This window comes from Danio rerio, chromosome 7 (genome assembly GCF_052040795.2).
Source record: "Danio rerio strain M-AB ecotype USA chromosome 7, GRCz13ab, whole genome shotgun sequence".
NCBI lineage: Eukaryota > Metazoa > Chordata > Actinopteri > Cypriniformes > Danionidae > Danio > Danio rerio.
This window is the reverse complement of record NC_141027.1, coordinates 80,580,001-80,595,000: the sequence shown is the minus strand read 5'-3', so window position 1 is coordinate 80,595,000 and position 15,000 is coordinate 80,580,001. Positions and strand designations below refer to the sequence as shown.

Here is a 15,000-nt window from a genome sequence, read left to right as displayed (position 1 = left end):
TCTGTAGTGTGTGAGTGTGAATGAGAGTGTGTATGGATGTTTCCCAGAGATGGGTTGTAGCTGGAAGGGCATCCGCTGCATGAAACATGTGCAGGCACACTTGGCGGTTCATTCCACTGTGGCGACCCCTGATTAATACAGGGACTAAACCGAGAAAAGAAAATGAATGAATAAACATTATCATTAATTTTATTATTATTATTATTATTATTATTATTATTATTATTATTATTATTATTATTATTATTATAGGGGTGTAATTATACGTGGAAAAGCAGTTACAATTACAACAAAAAAAGTTTAGATAAATATACTACTTATGAGTATCAAAAATATATTATAATCTTATATCACATTATATTATGATTAATTGCAAAATTACAAGGTGTTTTATTTACAGAGAACACCATAATACTATGGGTTCATCCAAGTAGTATCTATAAACACTGTAAAAAAAAAAAAAATCTGTAACTTGTCCAGCACCTGCGCCGGGAAAAATATCAAATAAAATAAATAAAAAATAAAAATAAATAACGGCTGTTAAATGACAAATTTACCATAAAATAACAGACATTAAATTACAGACACATCCTTGAAGTAAAATTTCTGGTAAATTTCTGTAATTCTACCTCTGTTATTTTACAGTAAAATGCTGTAATTTATAATTTTATGGCCATTATTTTACTTTTTTACAGCACCCCCACTGCCAGAAATAAACCATAAAATGACTTTTTTTTTTTACAGTGTATATACATATATATATATATAAACTCAATGAGATTTTCCTGCTAATATAATGAGGCTTTAATTTCCAAGATACTGAAAAAACATCACACCACACCAGTCATCATAAATGTGTTTCTAGTGTTTCCATTTTTAACGGAACCTTTTTTTTAATACTTTAAAACTGTGTGTATTTGTGTGTGTGGGATGTCCATAATGCTGATTACAGTTGTCAATCATCTAACTCTGCTTGACAGTTTCCCAGCAGCCTTTTTTGCAACCCACCTACACAGATACACACACACACACACACACACACACACACAACCTGTGCAAAACTATGTTTAGCATATGTGTCGATCACTAACACGCTGCTTTCAATATTATTAAAGACACAAAGAAGAAAATCGAGTAATACTCTTTCCAAGCTAGATAATGGAATTTTGACCACACAAAAAAATAATGAATAAAAATACTATAGCAATTTATAGTAAATACTGTAGTGATCAGTGGGAATTCTACAGTTGCTATGGTAACAGCGACTACAGTAATTAATCTGCTGTAGTTATTCTTCTGTTGCTATGGGAACACAACCTCTACAGTACTTGATCTGTGGTGGTGATTCTACAGTTACTATGGTAACACAACAACTAATGTAATGTAAACAAATAACCCATTACTGTATATATACTAAAACTACAGAGTACATTATACTACAATATCCCAGTTTACTGTAGTAAAAATAAGGTATACTACAGTATTTTCCCTGTTTATCAGTTCACTATAGCCAATACTATTATTATTATCATTTACATGTAATATATAGACAGTATAATACACTAAAACACAATAATAATAAAAGAAATACAGTTTTTATTTTGGTTATTGCACTTTGTTTTTCGTCCATCCGTCTGTCCGCTTCTCATGTGGGATTGTTTCCTCCAGCTCTGGCTAACCGGCCGCAGTATACACTTATCTGCTGTTTATTTCACACAGGAAAACAGGAGGAAGAGGAATAACGGTGAATGGATGATAACTATTGAAAAAAATAAGAAGAAGAAGAATGAGGGAATTGTGGGGTTGTCAGGACAGACACAGGCGCGCACCTTTTCACCTGTTCATGCAGTTGGTTTGACCTGAGAAACTTTTCTTAACTGCGCTGATAACCAAGAAATGAGCTCCATGCTAACTATAAATCCCATTATGAGAGAGAGAGTGTGTGAGAGAGAGAGAGAGAGAGAAGGAAGAAATGTACGAGGAAATCATCCCAGTTAGACTTTAGACATACATTTTAGTAGCTAAATAATAATAATTTACACTGAATATGCATGAATAATCATCACATATCCATATACAGTTAAAGTCAGAATTATTAGCCCCCCTACTGAATATATATATATATATAAATATATTTTTTTTATATTTATATAAAATATAAATATAAATATATTTATATATATATATTTTTTTTTTTATATTTCCCAAATAATGTTGAACAGATTCAGGAAATGTTCACAGTATGTCTGATAATATTTGCTCTTCTGCAATTTTTTTTCTTGATAGTCTCCAGAACAAACCATCGTTATACAATGACTTGCCTAATTACCCTAACTTGCCTAGTTAAACTAATTACCCTAGTGAAGCCTTTACATGTCACTGTAAGCTGTATAGAAGTGTCTTGAAGAATATCCAGTCTAATATTATTTACTGTCATCATGGCAAAGAGAAAATAAATCAGTTATTAGAGATGAGTTATTAACACTGTTATGATTAGAAATGTGATGGAGAAATCTGCTCTCTGTTAAACAGAGATTGAGGAAAAAAATAAACAGGACGCCTAATAATTCTGACTTCAACTGTACACACATATTGTTTATCATGAATGAGCACACTCCCTTTCTAAAATAATTATTTGCATTCACTTTTTCTGTGAATATAGAGAGTATTAAACAGTATTATATCCATTAAAATAAGTGTTTGGTCATGCAATATCTTCAGCAATAGACAAGTAATACATTTAAATTCAAATTAGACAAAATAAAACTACAAACTACCAAATTCCAGCAAAATGTATTTTTGTGTTTCTCTAGATTTTTCCTGTTTATTAAAATTGTGTTTAATATTTTCCCCCAACTTATAATTCAGCTGTACTCATTTTGGACAGTGATCTTCAGTCTTTTGTTAGATTAGTTCATCAGTTTTGTCTTTGGTACCGAATAATCTGAACATATGCACAAATATATTACTGTGAAGCAGCGGTTCCCAAACTGGGGTGCGCAGTCTGACCACCAGGGGTGCACGAGAAAATGGTTGTAATGGCGGAAAATGTTTTCTTTTATTAATTTTTATGCATTTATTTTGGGTAACCGGTCACATTTTTAAGAGAAATTCACTGAGAGAGGAAAAAAAAAAAAAAATCACATTACAAATTGTAATTTACAACCTGGCATACTTGCAGTTTCACGTCTGCGTCACATTAGCCCCGCCCTTTCACATCAGGCAATAGTACAGTCGTCATTTTTTCCCCCGCTTATACTATATTCAGCAAAATGGACACCTGGTTAAAAACTGGCACTTTAAAGAAGTCGAGTGAGAGCAGGGATGAACCAACGTCAGCCTCTACTATGGAGATGTGCAGCGACCCTGGATATTTGGACTCGAACGAGGTGAAGATGCGCAGGCGGGAACAAAAAAATCCACCAGAGATGTACTGAGGAAGAGAATTAGGCCTAGAGAGGAAGAAAACGTCAAGTAAGAAACGCAAACATAGCGACAGTTCCATTGGTTTCAGGTTTACACGGATTGGAGATGCACCCCTAATCCAAATCTGTGGTGAGGTTTTAGCTAATATCAGTCTTAAGCCCTCAAATATGGTCCAGCACCTAAAAATAAGACACAACCACTTACAAGACATGCTTGCGAGTTTGTTTGTTTGTTTGTTTGTTTTTTTCAAGGAAGGAGCATTAGCTTTCATTCGGGATGCGCACCATCGGTTACACTGCAGCATCCACCAAGAAGCTCTAGCGATGAACAACATCCCAGATTAACTTGTCTGTATTTAATGACAGTGTGAAATCTGTCTACTTATTAAAAGTTTGTCCATTAAATTCATGCATTTTATTATTTTTATTCTAACCATGCAAACAGAAAATAAGTGCATTTAGCTCTTGTAGTTAAAAATGTGGAGTATAATCTGAGAAAGGGCTGCTGGACAGGTGTCAAATATTAGAAAGACACAGCAAAAAGTCAGGGAACTGCTGCTGTAAAGCATCCTACAGGAACTAATGTAAAAGAGATCAGTAAGGGCTGAACTCGCTTATGCTCAGCACTATATACACACACATCATCCAGAAACATCACAAAAGACATAACATACAGGGAAGAAACTTGCAGTGCGTGATGAGACATAACAGGAGAACAGCATCCAGGGCTTCAGTGTGGATGTCAAGACATTGGATCTGAAATGAAGATGTTGTTTTCCACTGGAAGGTGTCCTGACAGAGGAAAACACCACGCATTTCCCTGACGATACTGCCTGCTGGACTTGCAGAAAAGGGATGTTGAACTGTTTCCCTGTCAAGACTGAAGCTTTAAATGCAGTTTAAAAGTGTTTTTAAAGCTCAATAGGCTTTAACTGGAGCTCATTTTAGGTTGAGGTCTCTTTTGATGTTGAAAATTTAACTCTGCACTGTAAAAATGTCCAGAAATGAGCAGTTTTCTCTATTTTGTGATTCATTTTTTTATTTTCCCCTTGTTTATTTCTGCTTTTGAGTTGCATTATAGGATCTTGGTCTTATGTCAGTGATTTTTAACCTTAAAAAGTTTATAAAAAGTGACTTATTGTCAAGTGTGATCGTGTGCAGTGCTGTATTGTGTGAGTTGGTGTTGTATATTACGCTACAGACACCTTGTCCACGTGAACGCAGGGAGAACATGCAAACTCCACACAGAAACGCCAACTGAGCTGAAGATCGAACCAGCGACCCAGCGACCTTCTTGCTGTGAGGTGAACGTGCTGCCCACTGCGCCACCTGCCTCGGGTGATTTGTGTGGGGGTAGGGCCTGAAAGTGCCGGAGGAGAGAGAGAAAGGCGTCGGCAGAAGAGAGCCCCGCCCCACAGCTCCGCATCGCCTTCCTACAAGCAGGTCTCGCTCCGCCGAGGCGTCACAACCGCTCACAGGAGGGGGGGCACGCGAGCTGAGTAGTAGGGGGGGTTGGGCCCCCAGGTACAACCGCCTACCCACCCCCCACCATACACATGGAATACAGACTTATTTCTCTAGATATTATTTATTTATATTATTTCAAACGATTAAAATGTCAGTGAAAGTCACTTTGTTAAACTGTAGAGTTGAATTTACAACATCAGAAGTGGACAGAGCACATGTCCTAATTCCATTTCTGTTTAGTTCAATTATGACTTTAGTCAGATTAAGGTAAACAAAAATGGCAGTTTACATGGTAGACTCTTGTCTGAGTGGTGTTAAAATCTGATTATTGGTGTTAGTTAGGCCAGCAGGGGGCGCTCAACCTGGGGTCTGTGCGAGTTCTAACGCCCCAGTATATTGATGGGGACTCTATACTGCTCAGTGAGCGCCGTCTTTAGATGAGCCGTTAAACAGAGGTCCTGACTCTCTGTGGGCGTTAATAATTCCAGGATGTCCTTGGAAAAAGTGTAGGGGTTTCACCCTGGCATCCTGGCCAAATCTGCTCACTGGCCTCTGTTCATCATCGCCTCCTAATCATCTCCATATCATAATCAGCTTCATCACTCTGTCTCCTCTCCACCAATCAGCTGGTGTGTGGTGTGCAGTCTGGCGCAATATGGCTGCCGTCACGTCATCCAGGTGGATGCTGCACACTGGTGGTGGATGAGGAGATTCCCCCCTTTGTGTAAAGTACTTTGAGTGTCTAGAAAAGTGCTAAATAAATATAAATTATTATTTTTATTATTACTATTATTATTGTTATTATCATTACTTTTATTATTATTATTATTATTATTATTATTATTATTACCACTGTTTTTATTGTTATTACTACTATTACTACTATTATTATTATTATTACTATTATTTGTTATTAATATTATTATTACTATCATTATTATTTTACTATTAATATTATTATTATTATTATTATTATTATTGTTATTATTATTATTATTATTACTTTTATTATTATTATTATTATTATTATTATTATTATTACTTTTATTATTATTATTATTTCTATTATTATTGTTTTATTATTATTATTATTATTATTATTATCATCATCATTATTATTTTTATTATTATTATTATTACCATTATTATTGTTTATTATTATTATTATTATTATTATTATTATTATTATTATTATTATTATTATTGTTGTTATTATTATCACTACTGTTATTATTGTTATTATTATTGTTACTATCATTATTATTTTTATTATTACTTTTATTATTATTATTATTATTATTATTATTATTATTATTATTATTAATATTATATAAACATACTCACAAATCGATTAACTTAAATATTTTTTACAAATTTAAGTGGATTCAACAAAGCAATTAGGTTGTCCCAAAAACAACTTAAGAATTCTGTTGATTAAACTCATTTTAAATAAGTAGTGAGCGAGCAGTAGTTTATGAATTTAAGTGGATCAAACATAAAACAATTAAGTTGCACCCGCTCGCGCGCACACACACACACACACACACACACACACACACAAAACAATTGTGTTATTTCAGCTGATTTTAAATAAGTAGGCTGAGCAAACAGCAGGCTCATTTGCTGGGTGTAGTATGGTTGCTAGGATGTCAGTGCTAAACTTCCAGTGCGGTTGAAGTTGTCAAATCACTAATCGATGGAGTGATGCTTGCCTTATCAAACGACAGTGATAATGAAGTGTGTGTGTAATAACCTTGAGTGAGAACAGGACAGATATCAGTCAGAGAGAGAGAGAGAGAGAGAGAGAGAGAGAGAGAGAGAGAGAATATAAAGCAGATGGTTATCGGCCAGAGAAAAGATGACAGTTCCATTACCTCTGCGAGCAGCGCAGCCGGTTTGATCCAGCACAGAAGTGACATTTCCCTCAGCAGTTCATCAGCTCCGGCTCTTCACACCCCCGTACACATGTTGACATCATCCCTTCCAGATGTAATAACAGGTCAGAGCTGCAGACAGAGGATTCACACAGTCTAAAGTCTGCCTCATACTGTACCATTCTGGACAAGAAATGGACCGATTCGATCACATCAGTTCTTGAACTGCTTATGCAAATTCAGTCAGAACCGAGTGATTCAAAGGATCTGTTTAGAGTCTACAGTCAACAACTGAGTGATTCAAATGATTTGTTCAGAATGAGTCTTAAATCAATAACAGAGTGATTCAGATGGTCTGTTTAGAGTGAGTCTTCAGTAATTAACAGTGATTCAAGTGATTCATTCAGAGCGAGTCTTCATTCAACAACTGAGTAATTCAAGGGATTCATTAAGAGTGAATCTTCAGTCAATACTCAAAGTAATTTAAATGATTAATTCAGAGTGAGTCATTAGACTACAAATTAATGATTCAAGTGATTCGTTCAGAGTGAGTCTTCATTTAACAACTGAAAGATTCAAATGATCAAGTCAAGTTTTTCAATTTTGTATGGATCTTGATTGTTGTACAGTCTAACATCATGCATTATTCTGGACAAGAAATGGACCGATTTGATCACATCAGTTTAGTAACTGACCATGCAAATTCAGTCAGAACTGAGTGATTCAAATGATCTGTTTAGTGTTTTGAGTCAACAACTGATTCAAATTAATTGTACAGAGTTATTCGGTCGGAGTGAGCCTTCAGTCAACAACTGAATGATTCAAATGATTCGTTCAGTGTGAGTCTTCGTTCAATAACGGTTTAATTCAAGTGATTCGTTCAGAGTGAGTCTTCAGTCAACAACTAATTGATTCAAATGATCAACTCAAGTTTCTCAATTTTGTATAGATCTTGATTGTTGTACAGTCTAACATTATGAAAACTGGGATCTTATGTTATGACGGGGATTGTATTCGTAGTCCAACATAAAGAATTGTCTGTCCTTATTTAAGGAGGGCTGATGGATAATATACCGCCTCATATATTTTCTTTATTCCCGCATAAATAAGTCTCATTATGGTTGGAAACACACACATTCACATTGACTGAAGGAGCTGCACACATTGGGAGAGAGAGATTGAGACTGACAGAGAGAGTTATTACACGTTTCGCTCTGTTCGGTCATAGATTCAGGGTCAAAAACATTTTAAATAATTGTAAAATTGGTCTAAAATGAACACATACCGCAAGAACAGCATCTTAATGTTTCTCTGTGGCATAATCAAGCCATCTATCTACATTTAATGACATGATTACTCTGTTAAATGTCAGCAGTACGATACATTGTCGTTTAAGGCTTCTGAGAACAAATGACATTTATCAGCAGATGAAAAAAAACAACAACAGATCAAGCAGGATTTAGCACTTTTAAAAGAACGTGCTGTGTTTTATTGGAGGCGGTTGTGGAATATAAGAAAAATACACTGAATATGAAAATTAATGCAAATATTTAGCAGCTCGCTGATTCAAATGATTCATTCGAAGTGAGTATTCGATTAAAAACTCACTGATTCAGCTGGTTTGTTCAGAATGAATCTCCTGTAAACTACTTATTGCTTCAAATGATCCAATTTCAGTGAATCTCCAGTCAGCAACTCACTGATTCCAACAATCCAATCAAATTAAGTCTCAGATAAATGACTCGCTGAATGATTCAAATGATTCTCCAGTCAACGACTCACTGATTCAAATGCTGCATTTAAAGTGAGTCTCTAGTAAGCAACTCAGGGATTTCTTCAAATGATCTGTTCAAAGTCAGTCGAGTTAACTCACTGATTCAAGTGATTTTTTTCTAAGTGAAGCTCCAGTCAACTACTCAATGATTCAAATGGTCCTTTCAAAGCGAGTCTGTAGTAAACAACTATCTTTTTCAAATTATTTGTTCAGAGTGAATCTGTAATTAACAACTTACTGATTCAAAAGATCAATTCAAAGTGAGTCTCCAGTAAACAACTCACTGATTCAAATGTTCCATTTAGAGAGAGTCTCAAGTCAACAACTCGTTTGAGTCAAATGATTCATTATTAGTAAGTCTCTAGTCAACAACTTATTAATTAAATTAGCTATTCAAAGTGAGTCTCCAGTAAACAACTCACTAATTGATTCAAATGATCCTTTTAAAATGAGTCTCCAGAAAACAACTTATCGATTGATTCAAACGTTTTATTTATCAAACAACTCACTGATTCAAGAGATTATTTCAAAGTAAGTATCCAGTCAACTACTCACTGATTCAAAAGATAAAATTCAAAGTGAGTATCCAGTCAACAACTCACTGACTCAAATGATCCATTCAGAGTGAGTCTCAAGTCAACAACTCGTTAAGTCAAATGATTCATGATGAGTAAGTCTCCAGTCAACAACCTATTAATTCAATTAAGCTATTCAAAGTGAGTCTCCAGTAAACAACTCACTGATTCAAATGTTCCATTTAGAGCAAGTCTTCAGTCAACAACTCATTGATTCAAATGATCCATTTAGAGTGAGTCTACATTTGTGATCTCACTGACTCAAAAGATGCATTCAAAGCGACTCTCCAGTCAACAACTTACTGATTCGAGTGATTCCTTTAGAATGACTCTTCAGTTAACAACTCAAAGTGATTCAAATTATTCATTCAAAGTGAATCTGCAATTAACAACTTATTCGGTGCTTTCGACTTGAACCATGGCTGCAGCCGGTGATCAACAAGATTAGCCGAGCGCAGGTGGGGGTAGAGCTGAAAGCACCTAACAAGTTGTTAATTGCAGATTCACCTTAAACGAATCATTTGAATGACTAAGTTGTTAACTGAAGAGTCATCCGATTGCACCTAACAACTCAATGATTCAAATAATCCATTCAAAATAAGTCTCTAGTAATCAACTTACTGATTCAAAAGAATCGTTCAGAATCATTCTCCACATTTGTGATCTCACCGATTCAAGTGATTCCTTAGAGTGAGTCTCTGTTTTTTACAACTCAGTGATTCAAATGATCCATTTAAAGGGAGTCACCAGTAAACAGTCAACTGATTTATTCAGAGTGAATCTGCAATTACAAACTCACTGATTCCAAATTTACATTGAAAGTCTGATCAGAATCAGTGTCTGATCAGAATCAGTGATTCAATTCATCCATTCAGAGTGATTCCACATTTGTGAGTCCCCAGTAACTCAATGAAAGTAATGCAAATTAAACCCGCGAAAACTATCTGTATCATATAATAATAAGACTATATAGTGTTCTTAAATTGTTAACTAATTATTTAGCACATCAAATTTTGTCTGCGCACAGTATTGACGGATGATATAGGGTTATAGTGGGGTGTCACTAATACTTTATTACAGGAATTCATTGATCTGTTGCTTATATAGTTATTCTGTAGTTTGATTCTCATTTTTTTTCAGCTAAACAGTTAAACAGTTAAGATAAAGTACATCAGCAATAAACGGCCCACAATATTATTACTGAAATGACCAATTAATCCACAGACGGTTTTCTCCTCCAGACCTTAATGGAAAATGAAAAATGATATGTGTAATATTTAATAGACATTCAGTTATGGAATCTCCCCGTCTCTCCGAGCTCTATTACCGCTGTCCTGCAGGATTTGTTAAAACATTAATGATATTGAATAATTAACATTTAGAGATGAGAGTGGTTGTCAAGTGAGAATAAACCTTTTAAAAGTCCATTAAAATAATGGCCAGCGAGCGGAGGTTAAGCGATCACATCCACATCTGAACACGTGCGCATATATCGAGAGAACACAAATGAACTCTTCCTTTATTTCATCTTATGCTCATACATTCAGAGCCGTGCTATGAAGAGAAAGATTATTTATCCACAGGAGAGAATTAAAACTTACCTTGGGGAAATAATTCATTCAAAGTCACTCTACAGTACATTTTCAGAAATCTACATAAGTGTGTGTGTGGGGGGGGGGGGGGGGGGGGTTAATTAATCATCGCTAACCGGTGAGTAAGCTGCACATCTTCAGGTCATTTCATTAAATCAGATCAGTTTTTCATCTGAAATAGCTGGAGCTGCAGCCGTTCAGGGGCAGATCCTCTGTTAAACACTGGTTCAGTTATGAAGGGGATATATCCATTGGCATGGGTCAGTAATGTCCAAACTCGGTCCTGGCGGGCCGGTGTCCTGCAAAGTTTAGTTCCAATCCCAATCTGACAAACCTGGACTAGCAATGATCAAGCTCTTACTGGGCTTTCTAGAAACATCCTTGCAGCTGTGTTGACCAGGACCAGGACTCGGGCCTCCAGGACCGAGTTCGGACACCCCTGGCATAGGTGGACAGTAACTAAATATTTTTATTCAGTATTTGAAGTCGTCAGTCAATAGCACATTGATTCAAAAGATCCATTCAGGGTGAATCTTTAGTAAACAACTCACTGATTCAAATTAACCAATCAGAGTGAGTCTCCAGTCAATGACTCACTGACTGAAATGATCCATTCAAAGTGAGTCCCAAGTAAACAACTATGTGATTCAAATGATCCATTCAGAGTGAATCTCTAGTAAAGCAGTCACTGATTTAAATGATCCATTCAGAGTGAATCTCTGGTAAACAACTCGCTGATTCAAATGATCCATTCAAAGTGAATCTCTAGTAAACAACTCGCTGATTCAAATGATCCATTCAGCGTGAATCACTAGTAAACAACTCAATGATTCAAATTATCTGTACAGAGTGAGTCTTCAGTAAACAACTTGTTGATTCAAACAGTTTGTTCACAGTGAGTTAGTTTATCCACTGACTGATTCAAACGATCAGTTCACAGTGAATCTTTAGTCAGCATCTCACTGATTCATGTGATTTAATTAGAGTGGATCACCAGTCTACAACTCACTGATCCAAGTGATTCATTCAGTGGCAGTCTTTAGTCAACATTTCACTCAAGCAAGTGATTCATTTTGAGTGAATCTTCAGTCAACTACTCACTGATTCAAGTGATTCATTTAGAGTTAATCTCCAGTCAACAACTCACTGTTTAAAGTGATTCATTCAAAGTAAATCTCTGGGAAGCAACTCACTGATTCAAATGATCTGTTCATAGTGATTCTCCAGTTATACATTGACTGAATCAAATGGTCATGAACTCACCAATTCAAACAATTTTGATAAGTATCCAGTAAACAACTCATTGATTCAAATAATTAATCCAGAGTGAGTCTTCAGTTGACAACTCACCTATTGAAGTGATTCAATGAGAGTAAGTCTTCAGTCAACAATCCAGTTATTCAAGTGATCTATTCAGAGCAAGTCTTTAGTAAACATCTCACTCATGCAAGTGATTCATTTAGAGTGAATCTCCTGTCAACTACTCACCAATTCAAGTGATTCACTTAGAGTACATTTCCAATCAACAACTCATTGATTCAAGTGATCCATTCAGAGTGAGTCTCCAATAAGCAACTCATTGATTCAATTGATTAATTCGGAGTGGGTTTTAAGTTGTCATTTCACTGATTCAAGTGATTCATTCAGAGTAAATCTCCAGTCACCAACTCACTGATTCGAGTGATTCATTTAGAATGAGTCTCAAATCAACAACTCATTGATCCATTCGGAGTGAGTGACCAGTTGACAACTCACTGACTCAAAGTGATTCATTTGAAGTGAGTCTCCATTCAACAACTCGCAGATTCAAGTGATTCATTCAGAGTGAGCTTTAGACAACATCTCACTCATACAAGCGATTCATTTGGAGAGAATCTCTAGTCAACAACTCACTTATTCAAGTGATTCAAGGTAAATCTCCAGTCACCAACTCTCTGATTCGAGTGATTCATTTAGAATGAGTCTCAGATCAACAACTCATTGATTCAAATCATCTATTTGGAGTGAGTCAACAGTTGACAATTCACATATTCAAGTGATTCGTTCAGAATGTTTCACTCTTGGTCACTGAATAAGAAATCAATACACACTATATTTTCTTAATAATCCAATGGCTCATGTCTAATTATTCATTACAATGAATCACCTTTCTTTCTTTAATTAATTAGTAAAGAATTCAGTTTCTGTTTACCGTGTTTACCTGAAGTTACACTGAAGCACTCTTCAATAGAGTCCTGTTTTGAGTTTGTAAGCAGAAATCTGGAATAGGTTTGCATTGACCTGCAGCTCAGGCAGATCAGGCCGGCGTTTCATTATTCTCTCCTGTGAAACTATTATTGGAGAGATTCAGGAATTACGAGGGGGAGAAGAAAAAAAAAGCAGCCGTCTGAACATGTCCAATGCAGACGCGTGTCCAAACAGGCACTGCTGAAATTGTACTTTTCATATACAGTATTCAATTACAGCAACATGAATCGCCAGCCGTTTCAACCGCGACAACATTTCATGACGGTTTGTGAAATGCAATTTAGTGGCCCGGTTCAAAAAGGGGAAATCAAATTTGCTGGTAAAAATGCTAACATCGCACTTTGTCAGTATGTGTGTGTGTGTGTGTGTGTGTGTGTGTGTGGGTGGAATAGTAAGACCAAGTGTATGTGTAAGGAAACAGTATATTATATAAATTGCAGCCTTGCTATCAGCAGGTATTTCTGTGGAAATTGAGGTTTTACACCCTGCTGTCAAACCCAGAGAAACACTGCTGCTCAACAAACACAATGCACACACCACACTGGACAATCAATGCTTCCAGTAATTATATCACTGTACAGCTAGTTTGATAATTATCAATAAACAGGAGCACGTACACCCATGCTCATTATGTCTAATTGGGTCCTACGAATGTTAAATGATGCTCAGTTGTTAGGAAGACGTAACCACTTGCACTTTTTTTCTAAATGTTTTTAAAAGACATTTTTTCGACATTCAATGCCAAGAGATTTTCACCTGTGATGAGCTGAACGAACACGCAAAACGGAGCATGAGGACTGGTGCAGCGGACGTAGGAAGTTTGTGAACACTGGAGATTGATGGAAAGTGTGTGTGTGTGTGTGTCAGATGTCAAACCCACGCAGGTCACAGGTGTGTGTGTGCAGGGAATAATTGGTTATTAGACGTTCAGTGTATGAGAACACCTGAAGACCTGTCAACACACACCGCTCAACATTGAACAAACAAGCTGTGTTTGCACGTGTGTGTGTGTGTGTGTATATACACACATATATACATATATATATATATATATATATATATATATATATATATATATATATACACACACATACATATACATATATACATAAGTAAGTTTGTATGTATGTGTGTGTTAATGTGTGTGAAAGAAAGGAAGAGAAAGAAATGTGTGTGCATGAAAGAGAGAGAAGATGTGTGGTCTGTGTGTGTGTCTGTGTGTGTGTGTGTGTGTGTGTATGCATGTGCTTATGTGAGAGAGAATTTGTGTGTGAGAGAGAAAGTAAATGTGTGTGTGCGCCCAAGAGGAAGAGACACAGAATGTGTGTGTACGTGTATATGCGCATTTGTGTACACGTGTGTGTGTTTGTGTGCGCATGAGAGAGAATGTGTGTGTGTTAGTTCGTGTTTGTATAACTACCTACCTACGTACGTCTATCCATCCATCCATCCATCTATCTATCTCTCTTTGTCCATCTGTCCATCGGACTATCCATCTATCTTTTCATCAGTCTATCCATCTATCCATCCGTCTGTCCATCCATCTGTAAATGTATCTATCAATCAGTCTATCCATCTATCTATCCATCCATCCGTCCATCTATCCATCCATCTGTCTATCCGTCCATAAATTTATCTATCAATCTATCTATCCATCCATCCATCCATCCATCCATCCATCCATCCATCCATCCATCCATCCATCTATCTATCTATCTATCTATCTATCTATCTATCTATCTATCTATCTATCTATCTATCTATCTGTCCATCCGTCCGTCCATCTTGCAAAATATCTAGTATAATATAATGTATGTCCTCATGGCAACGACCAGATAAATGAGTAATAATATCTTCGTAATGTTTACGAGAGAGTTGAAGACGTGAATGTGTGTAGAATGCTGCGAGCGCAGTGCTGACAGTGGAGTGTGTTTAATGGCGTCTCTCTGTGGGTGTTTTTGATCCTCCGTGTCTGGAGTTTCTGCAGTTTGGACGCTGTTATTTGTAAAGACGACAGCATCTGTCCCGCCTGTTCTGCAGCAAATT

General features: G+C 36.2%; 1 long non-coding RNA gene across 1 annotated transcript in view; it reads right to left on the bottom strand.

Annotated features, from left to right (window-relative positions):
* Window positions 1–3,039: 3,039 nt before the first annotated feature.
* The window catches only part of LOC147836251 (uncharacterized), a 29,509-nt gene continuing 17,548 nt past the window's right edge, over window positions 3,040–15,000 (bottom strand). Inside the window, exons 2-3 of the long non-coding RNA XR_015496651.1 lie at window positions 6,767–6,898; window positions 3,040–3,452 (exon numbers count right to left, since the gene is read on the bottom strand). This is a non-coding gene — a long non-coding RNA (uncharacterized LOC147836251). The remainder of the gene's footprint in view (window positions 3,453–6,766; window positions 6,899–15,000) is intronic.